General features: G+C 42.3%; 1 protein-coding gene across 1 annotated transcript in view; it reads left to right on the plus strand.

Annotated features, from left to right (window-relative positions):
• Nucleotides 1-19,448, plus strand: part of LOC308197237 (uncharacterized protein) — a 62,089-nt gene that overhangs the window by 12,474 nt on the left and 30,167 nt on the right. Inside the window, exons 4-14 of the mRNA XM_080597403.1 lie at nucleotides 118-2,869; nucleotides 3,351-3,960; nucleotides 4,582-4,696; nucleotides 5,008-5,106; nucleotides 6,206-6,527; nucleotides 6,603-6,672; nucleotides 7,289-7,363; nucleotides 7,873-8,667; nucleotides 8,752-8,875; nucleotides 12,297-12,507; nucleotides 14,297-14,403. The gene's annotated coding sequence lies outside the window, so the exon portion shown is untranslated. The remainder of the gene's footprint in view (nucleotides 1-117; nucleotides 2,870-3,350; nucleotides 3,961-4,581; nucleotides 4,697-5,007; nucleotides 5,107-6,205; nucleotides 6,528-6,602; nucleotides 6,673-7,288; nucleotides 7,364-7,872; nucleotides 8,668-8,751; nucleotides 8,876-12,296; nucleotides 12,508-14,296; nucleotides 14,404-19,448) is intronic.

Below are 19,448 nucleotides of genomic sequence, written 5' to 3' on the forward strand. Positions count from 1 at the left end.
ATATTGCACAATGTAGTGGAGAGCTATCAAACTAACTGTAAATGAATTTAGTCAGCACAGTAAGTAGTTTAGCTAAGCTACCATGGGGCTACTAAAGGGCTAATTTACCCCCTCTAGGAGCAGATCAGCAGAGACAAATCTTAATCTGGTGAGTGCAGTCTGGATATTCATCCAAAACTCAAGCTGAGTTACACTTCTGAGAAGAAACCAAAGCAAACAGCCTGGATTAATCTACAAAGGAAGGAAAAAAAAAAAAGGTAAAGTGAAAAGTAGGCTCTTGTTTTGTAATTGTACTTTTTTGTAGCCTCAGAGCTAAAAGGATACTTTGCACCTGTGTTTAATCAGCAGGTGTTATTCACTGTGGGCATACAGGTGTGGTAGTTGGAGCCAATGGCAATGAATATGCCCAGTCTGATATGGAAATAGGAGTACTGGTTTGGGGGGCAGGGAGACCAAAAACAGTTTTGCCCAAGGAAATCTGTGTGTGCGAGAAGTGCTGAGCTGGACAGGAGACAGCACACAACCAGTTTGTGGGAGGTGCTGTTTGAGATCGTGGTTGAAAAAGCAAAAGAGCAGCTTTGGGAGCTACCTGGGGTGAAGGACAAAACTGAGAGGTCAAGCTTTCCCTGCAGTGAAGGCACTGGTCTCTTCCTTTTCCGTTTCATTAGTATTCCCCATGCTTCCTCCATCTGTCATAGTCTGCATGAGACACGGAGGGATGAAATCACCCTTATCGTTTCCCCTCCCACTTCAAGTAAGAACTGCTTGTGCTTTGTTTAATTAAAATATGCTTTTGTTGTTTTCAGGATCCATTAATAGCAGGATTAATCCAAAGCACAACAAATGTTCACAACAAACAGAACATTCTGGCACCTTTGACAATAAGCTTAATGTGACACGGGTCTCAGTTAGGTGTGACATCTGGGCTGGAAGGCAACATTGTGGAACTGTCTCCATGTGCATTATTGTGTCTTCATATAAAATGGTGGCTTGTCTTCATTTAAATGGTCCCTGGAAGAAAGCGAAGTTGAAACACTGAGCATCCCGTAGATCAGCTTGCACTGGGCATCTGTGGATTTTAGGAAAGTCTCCAAGACTGGAAGGGTTAGCAAGGTGAGAACCCCAGAGCAAAAGACTGATTCACTGCTGCCTGAAGTATAAGCGGAAAGGAGAAGGGCAGAAATGCCACCAATACAACAAAACTAGTATGCCAGGCAACTTGGTATCAGACAACACAACTTTTTTCCAAATAGATACAAATGGACAGAGTGACAAAAGCAGTAGATAAGGGACCATAGGTTAATGCTGTTAGAGTCTACTCTACCCTTGGGCAATGGCAAAGACTGTGTTTGGTCATGAAATGCAGAGACGTCACCACATTCCAAGTGCTGTCTGCAATTATGGATGTCGTAGATCTCTTGCGAGGACATGTGTAAGGGGAAATGTTTCCCATAGCTGGAGAGATTTCCATGTAAAGATTCCTTCTTATCTTATGCCCTGCGCCAAGGAAAACAGTGCTCAGGCAAGGGAATCTCACAGCAGAAATGAGTCCATGAATGAGCCCACTGTAGAACCCATAATGGGCATGAATGTGTACTGGTCCTTCACGTGGGTGGGGGAACTAGAAATGGGCACCGGACATAGCCCTGCCCTTCGGCTGGCTGTTGTTGATCTTGTCTCAAAATAGAAGATGGAGAAAGCTGTAACAAACTGCCAGGCTTGTCAGTACTGGAAGAAAGAAGAGAAAGAAAGAGAGGATGGAAGGACAAAAAGAAACAAGGAAGGGCAGAAGGAGAGCACTCCTTAAAGAGAAGCTTACATCAATCCCTGTATTTCCAAACCAAGACAGTCAAGTGCGAAAGTCACGATGAGAATTCATTACCCCTGGCAACCTACGGTGATTAATTCTCCCTGGCAGCAATACATAAGCTTATGGCAACGTCCAGCTTGTGGCTGGAGCTCTGCATGCTGGAATGCAGAGACACAATAGGACACAAATACTTGCCTTATAGGTGTTAAGGAAGTTGAAGAAGATAAAAACAGTGCCATGGGAAACAGAGCAGTTAAGTGGGAAAGGTGAAACAACAAATCATTGACAGAGATTGCTCCTCCTGGCACCGAAGTTCAGTGCTGCATCCACAGGAGAAAACGCCTCTTCCAAGGATGACGGATACTCTCCATCTATTGTTTCATAGCTCTTCATCTTCCCTATGCTGTCACAGGTACTCACAGCCATAAAGTACTTTATTAGCTGCTTAGTCCTTAAATGCTCCAGGAAGGAAATCAACCTGGCTGAGCTCTCCCTACTACGTTGAAATAGCCCAAGAAATGCTGAGTCTGGTTTAGTCTAACAACTCTATAAGCTTTTTTTCACTACTGAAAAGAGGGATGCTGGTATTTATGTAACAGCCTGAAAAGTGGATTTTCTTACCACACTTTTTCACCCTTTCCATTTGTGGCCATTCTAGCTGTCTTCCTGGGAAAAAGCAAAGAAAATACCCAGCCACGCAGATAACAATCCTAGTCTCTCAAACCCCTCCACCCTCTAGGAGGCCTGCTGTGTGCCTTGTGGCTTAGGGTCTTCAGACCAAATCAGGGATCAGAATCTAGATTTCAGTAGCAAAGGATCTTCAAAGGGAATGCCTGATCTCTCACTCTGATAGGCATAGAAATCCACTTAAGCACTCTGCTACTCTCAGCTCTGGCTATTGAGGCTGACAGAGAAGAATGCTGTCTCAGAGTACGCCCCTTAGCCACTCTTGATCAAAGCCTGGCAGCTGGTATCCAGAAGCAAACAAACAAATGCACAGGTGAAGAAACGAGGATCTGAAATTTTGCCCTTGGGTAGCCAACCTCCTATATCAACACTGTAAGTATTCTCAACCATTAAATAAAATTTGAGAAGATAAATCCCAAATATAAGAAATTAAAATCAATAAACTCACCGAGTCCTCCATGTCACAGTTCAGACTCATAAAGAGATACAACCACTAAATCCCTCCAGTGCTGCTCTTTCACAATTGCACACATTAAGAAAAGGGAGGAAAGAGTTATATGAAACATTTGGCTGGGTATAGGAATCAGTTATCTTAATGATGCAATATCAAAAGGAAATATAGTCTCATTTAGAGATCTACCAGCTACAGTCACTACAATACTCCCCGAAGGATGGTAACTATTCGCACAGATGCCTAGAAATTAAGAATTATGCTCTCGCTACATTTAATATCCTAGCTGTACTTTCAAGGATCATCTATCTTAGTAAAGCTTTGGGGATCTAATTCAATTGCTTTCTGTCTGCCATTGCTTGTTTATAAAACACGTGTCTTTCTGATGATACTCTGTTCCAGTGGATCTCCCAGAAGATGGAAGAAGAACTGAAGTTATTCAGTCTCCCGAGCAATGAAAAAGAAAGATTTGATCTGCTCACCATGCCTCTATGACTGCACCTTGTCCTTAACTGTCTTGTTTTGCAATGCAAAGAGCATACCTAAAATATGCATTTTCCTCATGCTGATCCAGCCATGTGGTAGGACAGAGACATACTTGCCTTTAATACTTTGTGCTGATTGTTCTGCTAAAATGAACAGCTAGCACAGCAAGCAACATCTCTCATGTGTTACATTTGTTTACCTGTGTGCAAACAAAGAATAATTTATATTAAATTATTAACAGTTAACATTTGTGGGATGACTTTACCAGGAACCCCAGAGTAACACCAAATTGATAAGCTATGCACAGACAGCTGAAATGCAGTCTTTCCTCAACTGAGACATTGTAGTGCTTGAGGACATCATATGTATGCGCTTATGATACAGTCAAAATATCGGTGTAATGTTTGAGAGTGGGTAAAAAAGAAGGACTGAGTGTAAAACTTCTCAGCAAAAATTCTGAGGCATGGTGCTCGTGTGGGAGCGAGCCCAAGGACGCAGTGCTATGGGGAGATCGCAGAGTGGGAAGGTAGGATCTGAGAAAGTGCTGAAAAATGAATGGTGGCAACACAGGATCCTAAGGAAGGAGGGAACAGCAGTGGTCTCAGGGGTGGACTGGGTGGGATGAGGAGCAAAGAGGTGGTGGTGAAAGGAGAGACGCTGTCTCCTTCAGCTGCTAAGCCTGTAAGCACATCGTTACTTATCTAAGCTGGGTTTCCACAAAGCAATTAAAAATATTAAAAGTATTACAAATGCACTCAACTTGAAGGGCATAAGTACTCATCTTGGATTAAATGCTCACATGCTTAAAACTAAGTGTATACTTAAGCACCTTTCTGGATGGGAACATTAAATGATAGGTAGTGTCAAATGTCGGGCCAACAAGTGTGTGTAGGGTCTTATCAGCTTCCTATGGAAAACAATTGGCAGTGCCTTCCAGCCTTGAAAGCTACTTCCCTCAACAGTCTTGAGTATATTGTTCCTCCGATTAACAAACCACAAGATAGATTTCTTTCCAAACATCTGATGCCTTGTGAATAATTTTCTTAATCAAAATGAATAAGCAGGAAGCACATATTTTATAATTGTTGCTATGATACTGTGAATTATTGCATTTTTTTTACTCAACTGCTCTTGTGGTTTTGTTCAGTTCTAGGAAATATGTGAAGAAATTATTCTGGATAAGGCTTTAATGTGATGCTATAGGAGTTTGGATTCAGCTGACTACCAGATGCTGAGTCATAAAGGAGAGGGATGCTTCGGAGGTAATGGATTATGGATAGCGTTTGTAGAACTCAGTAGTTATTTTTATTAAAAATCAGTGATTTATGTCGGTGATGACTCTTGCTTGCCCAAGATCGCTGTCAGATAAAATTTCTGGTTAATGTGGGAGAGCTTCTGACCCTGGCAAAGCACCGGCACCAGCTGTACAGCTGCTGATGCAGGTCTTCGGGCAAGAGGGAGACAGGCTGTAACACCAGTCAGTGCGTGTAGGGGAAAAAGATCTGCTGAGTCTGGAGAGTGAATAAGGGCAAAAGTGGAAAAATTTAACATTTGTTGATTAAATTCTGCCCAGGGAGCACAGCTGTCTGCCATAAAACTGAGAAACCGACACAGATCAACGGCAGAACCATGCAGGGAGAAGCACAGCTGTGTGGCATCGCTAAATCCAGGGGTGAGTGTGTGTGTGTGTGTGTGTGTGTCACAGCACAGCTCAGGGCTCTCCCAGGTACTCTCGGGCTGTGAATCTGCTCTCTGCCGCTGCGCTATGGCCACCGGTCCCTGGGGGAGCAGCTGCTGCAAGTGGGGATGGCGCGTTTTGCTCTGCCTCCAATTAGTGTAAGATTCAAGTCACTAGTCTGGATTTCTCTCTCACACGTGCGCATGCATGCACACAAAGTGATGATGACAGCAAAACACAAGATGGGAAGCGCAGCTGTCAGGAGTTTCTTGGCTAGCATGTGGAAGATGGGGAACGGCCAAAAGAATTGGGAGGAGGAGGGCAAATCCCTTGTAAAGAAAAACAAAGTAGACAGAAAAACAAAAAGAGGGGATCTTCTAAGGCTAGAGACAGTGGAAGGAAAAGAAAACAGTGTGGAGGATGAGGAGGAGGCGAAAAAAGAGAGAAACCAGAGAAAAGCTCGGGAGATACTGATGCTGCAGAGTCACGGATATGTATGGCTGCTGTGTGTTAATTGCACTAGATTTATAACAAGCATCAAACTTCATCCCCAATTGCATTTATGGGTTGAAAGCACTTTCCAGAGCACTTGTTAGGGAAGGTTTTATTCCTTCTGAGGTGTTTAGTGATGAGAAATGAGCTACCGGCCACTGTGCCCGTTTTCTAACAGAAACAAGCTGCCACAAAACCAGTAGTGAGATTCCCAACTGAATTGCTCTGCTCAAGTCCAGTTTTAATTTCTGCTGGAGAAACGTGATGCCAAGCCCTCAAACGGATGAAAGATGGGAGTGAAGGTGGGTGAGGAAGCTAGCTGGGGGCAGTTGGGAAGAGGAACAGGAAAATGGATGGGGAAAATCTCTGGCTGCTAGCCCTCTCTGTGCAGGCAGAGAGCACCATTTACAGTTACAATGTGGTGTAGTGACCTCTAAAATATGTATCTGATAAGAAGGTTTTTGTTGTTGTTGTTGGTTGTTTGTTTTAAATAAAAGGCATTTGCTAATTCTACAGCAAAGCAGCGATATAAGTTCAGAGGTGCTCATGGGGATCACACAAGGTTCCCCTTGCTACTCTAACATTTGCAACACGCTCTCAGGGAGTGGAGGACTGGGGGAACTGCAGTCGCCATTGCCATATGGGGTTGCTGAAGCTGTGTTCGCAAGGAAGAAAGATCAAGGAGAAGTCAGGAATGAAAGAGCAGAGGCAGGATGAAGAAAGTGCTGACTCTGAGGGATCCTCACAGGTCTTTGGAGTGGGGCTGAGCCCACCTGGTCCTTGGCTGTGGGGTTGAGCCTGAAGGCCAGTGAGCAGCAGGAGGATGCTGAGGTACCTGCACAGCTCAGCAGCTGAGAAATGTCTCTGAGACTCAAAGTAGGACCACGGGACAGAGAGGTCATTGCAGGCACAGGCTTTACAAGGTACCTGTTTCTCTTTTACAGCTTTCAATTTGGTAGTTGAGAACTTAAATTAACCCTTGAACTTTTGTCTCTAAGCTTCTCTAAGCACATGGTTAAGCCCAGATCAGTCCAAGGCTTGCTGCCTCTCCAGAAGCAATAAATCCAGGTAAGGCAGCGTATGCAGGCTGCACACCTTTCCAGCAGGGATGCTTTAGGAAATGGCTGCAAAATGCTGAAAGCCAGCAGGGCACACCAGGGTCAACCCACCAGTCTGAAAGAGTCAGCCTGGCTTAGTGCCATCAGTGACAGCTCACAGGCAGAAATTCCTCAGGTTTGCTCACCTGCCCACCTTGAGCTAGAGGTAAACTGTGGGGAGATAGTTCAGTGTGTGTTTTTATCCCAAACTGTCCCACTGAACAGTGACAGCCTCACATGTTAAAGCAGGTGGCGCCACTATTAGGAGAAAAAAAAAGGAAGATTTTGAAACAGAACCTGGCTTCAGCCTGGTACTTCAAGATTGGTTTTGAGGAGTCAAATGTGTCCAAACATGTTCTCTTCAAGGTGAACCACTTCTATCCCCGTTGTTTGCATACAATAGTTGCAGCTTCTTATCTCACTGAAACCTCCCGCCCTCCCTCTCCTGTGGCTCCTCTCTCCCCGATGCAGTGTTCCTTCAGTCACTCCCCTGGCAGGTGCCCATGAAATACAGTGTTAGTTCAAGGACATGTACTAATAAAATAAATGTATCACCTGGTCAATATGCTTAAAATTTTGTGCCACAGATAAAACCAGAAGGAGCTGGTGAAGCAACAGCAATGTTTACGGAGTAGTCACATGTTACTGAGCAACGTAGACAGGTAGGATTCATCCCTGGTCAGTCCTCCCTTGCTGTTGTATTTCTCCAGGGAAGTGTGTTTTACTCATCCGCCTGTGGAGTCCAGCTATTAATAGGGTTCTGAAGTGCACCAAATTGGCCATTGGCAGTCCCATTAAGATACGTAAGTGCATATTACTCATTTTATAGTTTGTGTGTTATTTGAGCCTTTCAAATTTCCCTTGAAAGTCTTAGCTTAGTTACTTACCATCACCTTAAGCAAAGGCCATGAAGTTCAGGGAATGTTTGCTGCTGGGCTCCCTGCCGTAAGGTGCCGCTGGGCTGCAAGTCTGTGTGCATGCAGGACACAAACTGCTGGAGGCTGTCAATGTGTGCTGGGGAAGCATCACAGCGGTTGTTGGTGACAGGCTAGTTTTTCAGACGGGCTGTTTGTCCAGCCCACTTTGTCTGTGCTTATTTTTTTTTGTTGTTGTATCACAGCTGACAGCCCAGGGGACAGTATGCAGCAGCTTTGTTTTGTACTTTTCATAGGACAGTTGGAGAGGACTCCAGGCTAACCCAAGATACCTTGAGGGCTTGCTGACAAACCTGCACCCCATGCTAAAAAATATGTCTTGGTTCCATCTCATCAAATATTGCTGGTTTGAGAAGGAACCACCAGAAACAACCTACCTGGCTGTCCTCTGCCTTGCCTGAGCACAGTGGGATTGTCTGGACCCCTGGGCAGTTGGCCCCACTCTGGCTGAGCACTTTCCCAAGTGGAGGATCTGGGGTAAGCCTGTGCTGGCAATGCAAAAATCCCTCTTCAGAAGAAGACTATGTCTTTGGGAAGAAAAAAATGTGATTTTTTATGGGGGACATAAGTGCCCCAAATACATGTACTTGCATCATGCTGCTCAGATTGTACATGCTACAGCTCTTCTGCCTTCTGGCTGTGCATATTCTAAAGACCCTGATCACCTTGGCATGAATTATTGAGAGGAACTGAACAAATGCTTAAAAACAAGAAAATGTGTCTGTGATCCAAGAAGCTTTTTAAGCGTGTCTTTAATTCCTTCTTCATATTGCCTGCTGCTTCCTAAACAGTGTGGATGTTCTTGTCCGTACTTCCATTAACACTGTACGTGAATTCTTAAGCTGACTGTTAACATCCTTCAACTAGGAACAGATTTCCTGTAAGGGAAATTATTACACAATTATGGCAATTTTGTAACTTTTTCTGAGGCATCCAGTGTTGGCCACTCAGTGCAGACACGGCTTTGGCTTATAGTGACTATTGGCATGGCAGTGTGCAGAAGCATCTTCTCTTGGAGCTGTCTTGGGTAGGTAAGTAATAGTAGAATTAAGTAGAGTGAGTACAGGAACAAAGCCAGAGGTTCCTTCTTATTATTTTTTTTTTTCTTCTTGAAGGAGCTGCAGCTCAGTTTCAGTTGGGATGTTTCATGAGAAGGTAATGAAGAAATCAGAGAGAGCAATGTGAACCGACCTAGGCTCGAGAAAAAGGCATTGGACAAATTATCTTTCCTGTTTTCTGGTGAGTGTGTAATATGTCAAAGACCTGCTTTATGCTTTATAGCAATACTATCATCAATATTGCTGATACCTTTACCACATATATGCTTTTTGAAACCAATAGAAAGAAAAAGGATTTCCTGTAATAATAGTTATATTACCAGGCTGGAAGACTTATGGATCAACACCAATGAACATTTTGATTCTTGTTATTTGTTCTTTTGATCACATTAGTATCTAGTGTTAAAAGAGGTCATGTGCAGAGCGCTGTGCAAACATACCAGAGCAGACCTTCAGCTAAGTTGTCATGGAGTCGTCGTTTTCACTGGTAAACCAATTTCATGCTTCTCTGGCAGCTCTGTGATCCTTTTTCCTGGGACAGACTTTTCAAATAACTGGAAGGAATGATGTGGTGGGATGTGGGAAGAGGTGACGTGCAACAAATGATGACTCAAAGGCGTTTTTTACCTTGTCAAGAACAAGTAATAGAAGTCACTTCATGAAGAGATGGCATTTCTCCTTGGGTTTGGAGAGACGGGAGTTTTGGGGATGCTTGTGGGAAGATAGGATAGTGTCTGATAGTGGTTTTTCTATAGAAAAAGAGCCAGGTTGTGTGCATGGGAATGAAATTGCCATCTCAGATCACTCTGGGTTCATTGACCATCAGCGCTGTTAATATTGAATGTTCTTAACCTTGTGAAAAGGAGAGGGAAGGCTGATGGTTAAAAAAGGAAAAAAAACCCAACAAACACAAAACCACCAACAACTGGAGATGCAAACTATTTGCGTGCAATTGAGCCCCTCTTATTGCATCTTCTGTCACATGAAGTATCACAAAGCTCTTCTGTATGGGTGTTAAGAGATTTAGGAAAGGGAGTGACTCAGAAACACAAGAGAAAGCAGCAGATCATGAAGTCTTGCTGAATAATTGGGAAATATAGCCATATCTCTATAGCACCTTCCTTTCCCAAAGCTCTTCCGAACTTCAGCTTATCAATGGGGATCACTTTATTCACCGAATACAGCAGGTGGAACCGAATACAGCAGGTTCCAAGGTGGAAGACTACACCTGGTTAATGGAGCACAGCCAACTAAACAACCATTTGGAGCTAGAAGAGTGCAGCTTGTGTTTGATGCTGGTTGGGGGTTGTTGACAGAGAGCATGTAATGAGGGTACAAGCACTCCCCAGGGCTTAGCGATCTCCTGCAAAACGGCTGTCAGATACCCAGCGACCATGACATTTTGAAGAATTCATTTTCAGTTTTGGCTCTGGGATACAACTTCTCTGAGTATGTGGACTAGGGAAAAATGGCATGCTGCTAACATTTTTTTTTCCAGTTTAAATCTGGTCTCAGTCAATTAAGTATGCAAAATCTGCAAGGATCCTGGTAACACTCCAATGGGCAGTATCCAGACTTGCAAATGAAGCAAATCATGTACAAAACAGAAGGGATGAAGTATCAGTCGAGTTCCTCCTGCCTTACTTTCACTAACATTTCAGTGCATCATATTCTCCTGTGTGCAGGTAATGCAGAAAATAATGCAGCCTTCATTTCTCTTGAATAGCAGCAAAATAGCTGAAGGGGAATCAAGAGTCTGATCTATAGCAGAAACAAAGGACTGCAAATGCAAATTCAGTTAAATTTAGAGCTACACAGATCTGGATTTGATTTCACTTATGCCATTTCCAAAACAATATTATAAGTTCAATGTGTGAAATGTATATTGATTCTGAACAGAAATGTGCATACAAGTTGTTAGTATGGTTTTGTTATTCCATTAAAAAAATAAGCCTAATTAATGTTTCTGGATGATTACGTGAGCCCCAAGGAAGTGTAAAAGGACGGCTTCAGGATTTCCTTTCAAATAATACAAACCTTTTGGTTTAGTGTGGCATATGGATCAGCTTGAGTTCAACGGAGAGTAGGAATCAATAGATCACTTTGCCAGGCAGGTCTCTGACAACACGGGGGATGCTCAGCTGAGAGCGAGTAGAAGACCAAGAAGAGAAGACTCATCAAACAAAAGTGTAACAGATATAATTTGATAAGGAATCTGGCCTCATGGGTTCTTGCACTGGAAGTAACAAAAGTCTGGGACAGTTTTAATCTTCTGTTTCAGACTACTGAGGTGCTGGCCCTGCAGCTACTGGCAAATTCCCAGTGCACTGAGACATAGGTCATCTCCCATTATCAAGCTGGTAATAAAGAAGAAATCTGCATGGGGGACTTCATGGAAGACAGCCAGTCAGATCTGGTTTTCATTTGTCCAGAGAGAGAATTTCCTTTGCTACGTATTGGCGTCTGCCTAACATGAGCGAGATGATGGAGGGAGGCTGTCTGCAATGAACCAGACTCACTCTGGGCAGATAAAATAGAAAGGCAACAGAAGGGACTTTAGTGCAATCTGGAAAAGAAAGAAATAAATAAAAAGGGGATTAAAGTGATAATTTTTAGTTGACAGCCTTTGTTTGTAAACTACAGCCATCTAATGGGGAAACTGAATTTCCTGGATAGCATATATATGCTGCCCTGGAGTCACTTGATTAAATAATGGATGGGAAATGAAAGTACAAGTACATGTAGGATGAGAAAGTACGTGGTCTGTCTCTGGCATCCCCCGCCCCCCCCCCCCCTTTTTTTTTTTTTGAATTAAACCAATCCCACCAACACAATTCTGAGGGGGGCAGGCTGGTACATAATATTGCTTCACATCTGCTGGGGGGGGAGGACAGACTTACTTCTTGGAGGTGCTTCCTCAGCTTCAGTTACAGGTACTAGAATAGCCTGGGGGCCACTGGTCTAAATTATTGGTGCTGTGCCACAGAGAGGTCCTGGAGAAGTGCAGGAGAAGGACTGAAAGCTGACGATCATCCTTTCAGGGATGTAAATAAGCGGTCATCCTCTTGTAAGGTAAGATGTTAGAGATGTAAAAGTGATCAGAAGAATCAACTTCCCCAAGAGGGGAGAGAGGAGTGTGTAGGAGAGGACTGCAGATGGGAAACTGTGGTATATCACATACATTTAGGGACACAAGTAGGAAAGAGGACTAGAGTCTTTACTGGGCACAGTCTTCACTGTGAAGACATGGTCTTCACAACAACAACAATCTGGATCATGACCTAGTTTATATAATGATAAACAAAAAGGTCTTCTAGGTGGTCTGTTGCATCTGGAAGTGCTCCTGCCAAAGGCTATTGTCAATGCAGATTGGTGGAAATGTGTTTGCCTTTCTACTGGATACAGTGAGAAATGAGATCTTCAAACGGGCAACGTTTTCTGAATGTGAGTCAGATTTATTCCTTTCCTAGTAAGTCAGCCTGGATCAGGGATGGGGCAGAATAAAGGCCACAAGGAGCACAGCATTGTCTACTGGGTTATAGCTAGCCAAAAGAGATATAGCCATTCTGGTCAAGAGATACATTAACTCTTCATCTTTCCAGGTTTCATCTCATGGAGTTTGTACGAGGGCTGCACTGACTTCCCAAGCAGTCTGCATGAAAGAACTCAAGGAGACAAGGAAATTATTTCCTTTCCTGAGGAAGAAAACGCCCTCTCTGACTCATACAGCTCAGGGTAGACCAAGAGGCAGTAAATAAAGAAGTGCTCCATGCTCACTGAGTAGATGTGGAACCCTATAAATAATACAATAAGGTAGGTGTGGGCAAATGGGGAGACCTCAATGTCTTCCTGAAATCTCTGTCAGAAACCACATCAGCATGAAAAGCAAATGGGGCAGAGCTGCCCTCCCACTTGGCTCCCCATTTCTACAGTCTGAGATGACCTCTCCTAGCCAGAGTGCTCTGCAGTGTGGAAGAAGTGCAGAATTTTTTGGCATTTGAAATATCCCATAAGCCATATTGAAAGAAAAGGGTAACAAGGGTTTAACACAGAATAAGCTTCTGCGCAGCAGCAAACTTCATTGATCATGTTCTGTGCTTTGATTTTGTAATCAGACCTTCAAAGTCAGCTTTGGTTTACTTGACATAATTATTATAATAGCACTAATTTAGGGTACAGCTTGTTAAAGTAGGAGGCTTGGGTATTTGACATTCAGGTCAATATTCCATACGTAGATATTCCCTGTCTTAGCACAGTGCTTGTTAGTGTCATGCTCAGGAATGGGCTAATGTTGTGTGAATATTTTCAGCAGGGCAAGATTATTTAGATCTACTCACCCCCAAACTCACTTTGTTTTGAAGAGCCATATTTAAATTCATAGGAAGCAGAGAAGACTGCTCATGTGAAGGGTTGCCCCACAGCAATATGCAGTTCAAACAAAATTAACCCTTTGGGAAGTCTAACTTGTTTATGATTTCTTTGCCTCCAGCTCAGTGAAGCGTAAAAAGGATCCACTCTCTCCCTGAAACCCAACCCAAGTACTTATGTGCAGACTAACTCAGAGAAAAGCAGCACATAAACGTCTGAAATGTACGGTTTTATCTCTGTGCCTACATTAATAATCCAATCTTTTCCAAGAATTTCATATATCTGTACATGTTTGTGACAGTTGAGTTTATAGAGCCATGGGGATTTATAACAGATCCATAAATATCTTCCTTAAGTAACTGTTAAAACTCTAATTAGTTAGGAAATAATTTGGCTTTTTAAATTATAATAATTTGGCCTCAGCCACTAGGCTTATGTAACGTTTTGGTGCCTTGATAGATAAAATAAGCGTTCTATGTAATTGCCATCATCATCATCAATAAGCTTACAGAGGAAGAGCTTCTTCTCTCTAAAATATTTTCCATTTTTGCCACAAAAGACTTTTCTTTTTCTGCATAAATATTTGAGTGGAAGATTTTTCATTGTTTTAGAAGAGACGCTGCTGCCGTTGCCTTTTTACACAGAGGAAAATCAGACAAGGAAGAGGTTAAATGATTTATTTTGGTTTCTGTCAGGGTAGTGATGAGAGATGTGCATGCTGGCAGATGTGACCTTGGACGCTGATGTTCTGGGCACCCCGGAGTTGCCTGGCTGCAGAGGAGGAGGACCAAGCGTGAGAGAACAGGCTGTGTTTTACACAACTTTGGACTGTCTTGGGTCACAGGCTCCTACATGCCTGCAATCTGCTGGGTATGCTAAAATATGCTTCAATGCCTGGCATGTCTCAGACCGCAGGGTGATGTAACTTGCCTTGGTTTCTTCTGTATTAGTTAGGATCCCTCTCCAGAAAAATGCTATGAAATTGAATTCACTTACAGTGGGATGAGACAAGAAGTTGTAGAAGCACAGTCACCTGTGTACATCCCACCAAAATATGCCTACAAGATATACTAAGGGAATACACCAGAGCCCAGAGACAATCAAAAGTCATGTTGTTATTATGGTTATTATTACTATTATCATCATCATCACCTAATAACAATTTATTTTGCTTAGGAATTTTGTGGCTGAATAATTCAATGACTATTTCTGGACTGCTTGTGTTCCCATGCAGGCGTGTCCACCATATCAGGGTGTGCGTAAAAGATTGCTGCTTGATAGTCTGTGTGTGTGAAGAGATCAGAAGCTTGGAGAGTGGTAGGCAAGCAAAAAGAAGTCAAGGTAAACACTTCACTGCTTTTTGAAGGGTCTTTATTGAAAACTTACTGAAGGCAATACAAATTTTTCTACTGTGTAGGGTGAGGATTTTATCAAAGAGCAGATAGTCATCATTACGCTCGAGTTCAAAACATGGCAGTACTTAAGAGTTTTCAGCTCCTATTTGTTGAACATGTAATGAGATGATAACTGATTATCTAAAGTGACATGAATAATTATTTTGAGATACGTGGGACTGAAAAATTTACCACTGGCTCCTACTGATATGGGTAGGGATACAGGGCTCCATGTTTTGCCTCATCTTAATAGTAGTCTAATAAACTCTTACGTACTTTAAATGCAACAAGAAGAAGGCTGAAGTAGAGAATACTGAGACCTGCCAGTAGTGCATGATCTGGGAGGGGAGCCTGACATATCATCATTCCAAGTCTGCCTTCGTTTAATAGCATTTTCAATATGTAACAAAGGTGATTCTGTATTTTTATTTTTATTTTTTTATAGATCTAATTCTGTTAATGTGAGGGAAAGCTTTATGGTGCAGTTGTATTTTATTACCATTTATATAGCAGTAGTGTGGTAAGATTTCGGAGCTATTAACTATGATTGCCCAAACTCGGTGAGCTGTGGGTAGAAACTGATGAAAGGAACCGACACAGCCAGAGTTGCCCCCTTTTCTTCGGCCCCTTTGTCCCTTCCAAAGATAAGGATAAAACAAAACAAAAACAAAAAAAATCCCATCCAGGGTGCTTTGATATAGGTTTAATTCACTTAGATGTCCATCAGAATGTAGCAGTTTATGCATCTCCACTGCAATGGGAAACTTTCATTTGATTTCCAAGCAGCTTGAGTTTGGTTTCCTATTAAATTAAGTTGTTAGAGTGTTAGTGCCTCTGAAAACTGTTACTGAACTCTTCCATCCTCCTCCATTCAATTTCATGCTTCTAATTTCTATGCTTCTAATGAAAGGGATGTTTACTACCAGACATCTAACTTGAACTGATCTGGCAAGTTGCTGAGAAATGTAGTTGCAAATCATTTGATATGAATGAAGTTTTCTCCATCAAAAGGTCTTATGTCAAAAGTGAAGACAGCTCTCTGCTTTTGCTCTTCTTAAGTACTGGATGTTAGACATTAATAATTGAACTGGAAATATAATTACAGGATTATTAATCAGATGCATTTTTTTTCAACTTGGAAAAAAAAAAGGCCAAGTGAAACATGAAAGTCCACTGGGAAAAACTGCCAATTAAAACAATTAAAAGAGGATGTGGAATTGTTAATTCCTACACTTGTCTAAAAAGATGATTGACTAGGCTTAACTCTGCTGGGAGTGGGTGTACTGGGCAGTTTTTTATTTGCCTCTTAAGATCAAATGTTTCTATTTCTTTTATGAGGCATAATTAATTTTCTTTGCAGCAAACTTTACTTATTATGATATGGGTAGCTGATCAAGTTTAAAATGTTTGATCAGGTTAAGCGATGGCTGTCATTTAACATTCCCACTCACAGAGAAGCACTTATTTCTTCCACTCATAACATTCTGCAGACAGACTTTCTGACAGCTGAAGTGTAGCCAGTAAATTTCTTTTCCATTAGTTGCAAATTGTACAATAATATACTAAGGTAATTACACCATAAATCTTCTTGCCATGAAGTTAGGCTCTGCGGTACACACTCATAAAATTGTGCAGTAGCAAATAAAATCCTTGCATCTGTATATATTAGTCTTGCAGTAACTTTTTTGAGGGTGGTCTAAAATACTGCCAAGGGGAAACTGGGAGGAACCTGGAGGAATTCAATGGTTCTTGTTTTTCATAAGAGAGGAGCTACAATAATTAAGGACTTCAAAAATCAGGGTTACCTTGTAGCCACACATGGAGCAGAGCACGGATTATTGTCAGCAATAGCCTTAGATATGCAGTGTGAACTGGAATATAATATTCTCTGGCTCATCCAGAACATGAGGAGTCTTAGTTGAAGATCTGAGTCTAATACAATCTGTGTTGAAGCACTTAAGGAGCCTACCCAATCCAGATAGAATACCGCTGGGCTGAATCTGATCATTGCCTGTCTCTAAAATGCTTTAAAGATGAAGAAAACAAGCAAGAATATTTGCACTAAAAGAAACATCGACCAGTACAGCTGTTCTTGCTTCCTTCTTAGGTCCCTAGAGAACAACAGACAGGTACCGTAACTAAACTGTCTTTCAGCACCTGAGAGCAATTGAGACCTTGTCATTTAGCATTTACCACTGTACTGCAAACGGTGGCAACAGAGTCATGGTTTCTAGGCAGTTTTGTTCCCAAAGCCAAGGGCTAACCTGGAGACAAAGTTGCTTGTAATCCTCCTGACACACGAATTTTACAATGAACAGGAGAGGTGAGCTGCTCCCATGCCGTGCCATGCCATCCTTTTTTTTTTTTGACCTTGAAGTCAAAGACTATTGAGATTTGTTTATTTTCAGAGAGACCAAGTGCTGATACAGCCTTCCTTCAACCCGTGGTAGGTATTTGCACCCACATAGCCACAGACCTTTCTCTGGATTAGGAGCATGTGCTTAAAACTTCGGTACTGACCCAAGGCAATGGAAATTGCATGTGCACTTTGCGCAGCATCTCTTCTGCCCTTCCGCTTCTCCAGGTGAGCTACCAGATCCCCAGGAAGACAAATTTTGCTGAAGATCAGCTCTAGGTCTATCTCGTCAGTTGCCCAGCTGGATACCCTGAGCTAAGAACTGCAGGCTGGATTTATAGGAGCCCATGTCAGGTTTAATTTGCTACACTGTGTGTGGCTTAGTGGTGAGAATGTGTGAGCTTTGCTCCCTTCCCTCCCTCCCCAGAGGAAAGCCATTCACTACTGCATAAGGGATAATATTTACAGAGGTCAGGTTATTTACAGGACCATTCTTCCTTTTTTTTTTTTTTTTGGGGGGGTGGGGAGGAGCAGGGGGAGGGCTTGGTGGCGGAAGTGGACAGGTGGATTCATGGTAGTGATAACACTGCTGGAGAAAACAGTGTAGAGGCAGGGTGCAGGGTAGGAAAATCTTTGGTTAAAAAGGCCTGCATTGCAGCTTCCCCTTCTGCCTAACGCTGAGGACATGGGCCTCTGCCAGGGATCAGGCAAGACCATAAGTAGCCTTCAGTGTAGGATCATTTTAGGTGAACAGAATTTGTTATTCTGTGAATAATTACCCTCACACAGGCAGCATCTTCGACTGGGTCTGGAGTGACTGAGTAGTGTGAAATGGGCATTTGACTTGTATTCATCTGGGAACTGGGCATGTCGGAGCACTGGAGAGAGATTTTTCCTGCACATCAATGCCCAGGAAGTACATTTGATTATATTCACTATATTTGGTGTGATTTGCTGCACTCAGATATTCAGCTGCAATTAGGTGGTTAGAGACTCATCATTTATCTTTGGCTCTATGCTGTCTATCATTCTGTTCCCCCATAAGTCTTAGCTTATGGCATCATTCTGAACATTTTGATTAGGAAATATCCCTGACTTGGAGCTGTTGTTGTTGGTAGGATTTTTGTGTGCATCTCCTGTCAGTATCTAAATCTCTTCTATTCAAGGCTCTTTAGAGCACTTGTCTCTCAAATGACGATTACGTCTCCTGTCTGATTCAGAGATCTCTCAGAAGCCTGCTCTGACATTAGACCCCAAGAATTTTTTTGTTCCCTGATATCTGAACATATTCTTTGGTGAATGTCCTAATTTTCTTTTTCTTCCACTAGGGTTTCTTAGGATGTTCAGATTCTCCTAAATCATCTCCTTCTGCTTTCCTCCTTCCTAAAAAGGCTCACATTCTTGGTGCCTGTATTATGTCGAAAATGCTTTGAATTTGATTCTGCACTCACTGCTCTTCCTGCTTTTCAGTTCACTCTTTCATAAACAATTAAATAAGAGAAAATCAGGGAACGTTTAACTGTGTTTGTGGTGGGGAAAGGACTTGTTAGGTAAGACACTGTGGGAATGGCAGTGGGGAACCTCTGCTCTTGAGGGAGCTCTTTTACAGGTCAGGTCATTTAAAGGCAGCTCTCAATTATCTGTGCTTTTAACTGATGAGAGAGGCCAGTAAGTGGATGGACTTCTCCTGGCCCACATCCTTCTCTCTGGAATATTTCATCTTGTTTAGCCTTGGTCTGATATGAACATATGGCTCATTGGTGGTATCTCCTACCAGGTAAGGAAACCCGAACAGACCACAGGTAAAGCTGATCTTTAGCCATATAGAGCTCAGTCACTCTGTAGATTGACCACCCTGTACAGGTTTATGGGAACATTTCACATATGTCTATCACTCTGTTGCATTCTGTATCACAGCTGCCATTCCCTGTGAAATCCCCAGGATGGTTTCTTTTAACGATGAACTTGAGGTTTTTTTTCAAGTACTAGTAAGAATAGATTCAACCAGGATAGGAACTCTAACCTAAGCCTTATGCTTGTACCATGCAGAAGAACACCATGAAAGACATTGGGGAAGTGATGGACAGAATCCAAACAGTTCATGTCCATACACAAATCACAGACAAATCTCAGTCTTAAGCTTTTTATTCGCATCTCATTCTTCTTCATCTGTGGAGTCAGCATGTGTTTTGCCTGGTAATAGAGCTCACCCAGTCACTGGAGATACTAATGTCACTATGAATCTTCCAAGATTAAAAACTCTAAGACTCTCCTTTAAAAAAAATAATTAAAAAAAAAATCAGCCACACTTTAAGCTATGCTGATGAAGTTGTGATGTGGATGAAGCTATGGAGAGATTTGACTTGACAGTCATAGTGCTTTTGAAATCTATGGATTTACCTCAGTTATACCCTCCTGCTGATGAAAAATGAATGAAGCTGTAAAGCTGGGCGTTTTGTGGAATTTAGCATAAAAGAGCATTAGCTCCTCTTTCCCTGGGATATCCCTTTATGCATCTCTTCATCTTCCTACAAATTCAGACTTTTTTGTTTCACTGTTTAGGCAAGTGTGGGTGCTATATTAGGTCTGTAACACAGATATAACAGTGGAGGGAAACTGAGCTGGATTTTGAATAT

This window comes from Anser brachyrhynchus (genome assembly GCF_964034855.1).
Source record: "Anser brachyrhynchus genome assembly, chromosome: 6".
NCBI lineage: Eukaryota > Metazoa > Chordata > Aves > Anseriformes > Anatidae > Anser > Anser brachyrhynchus.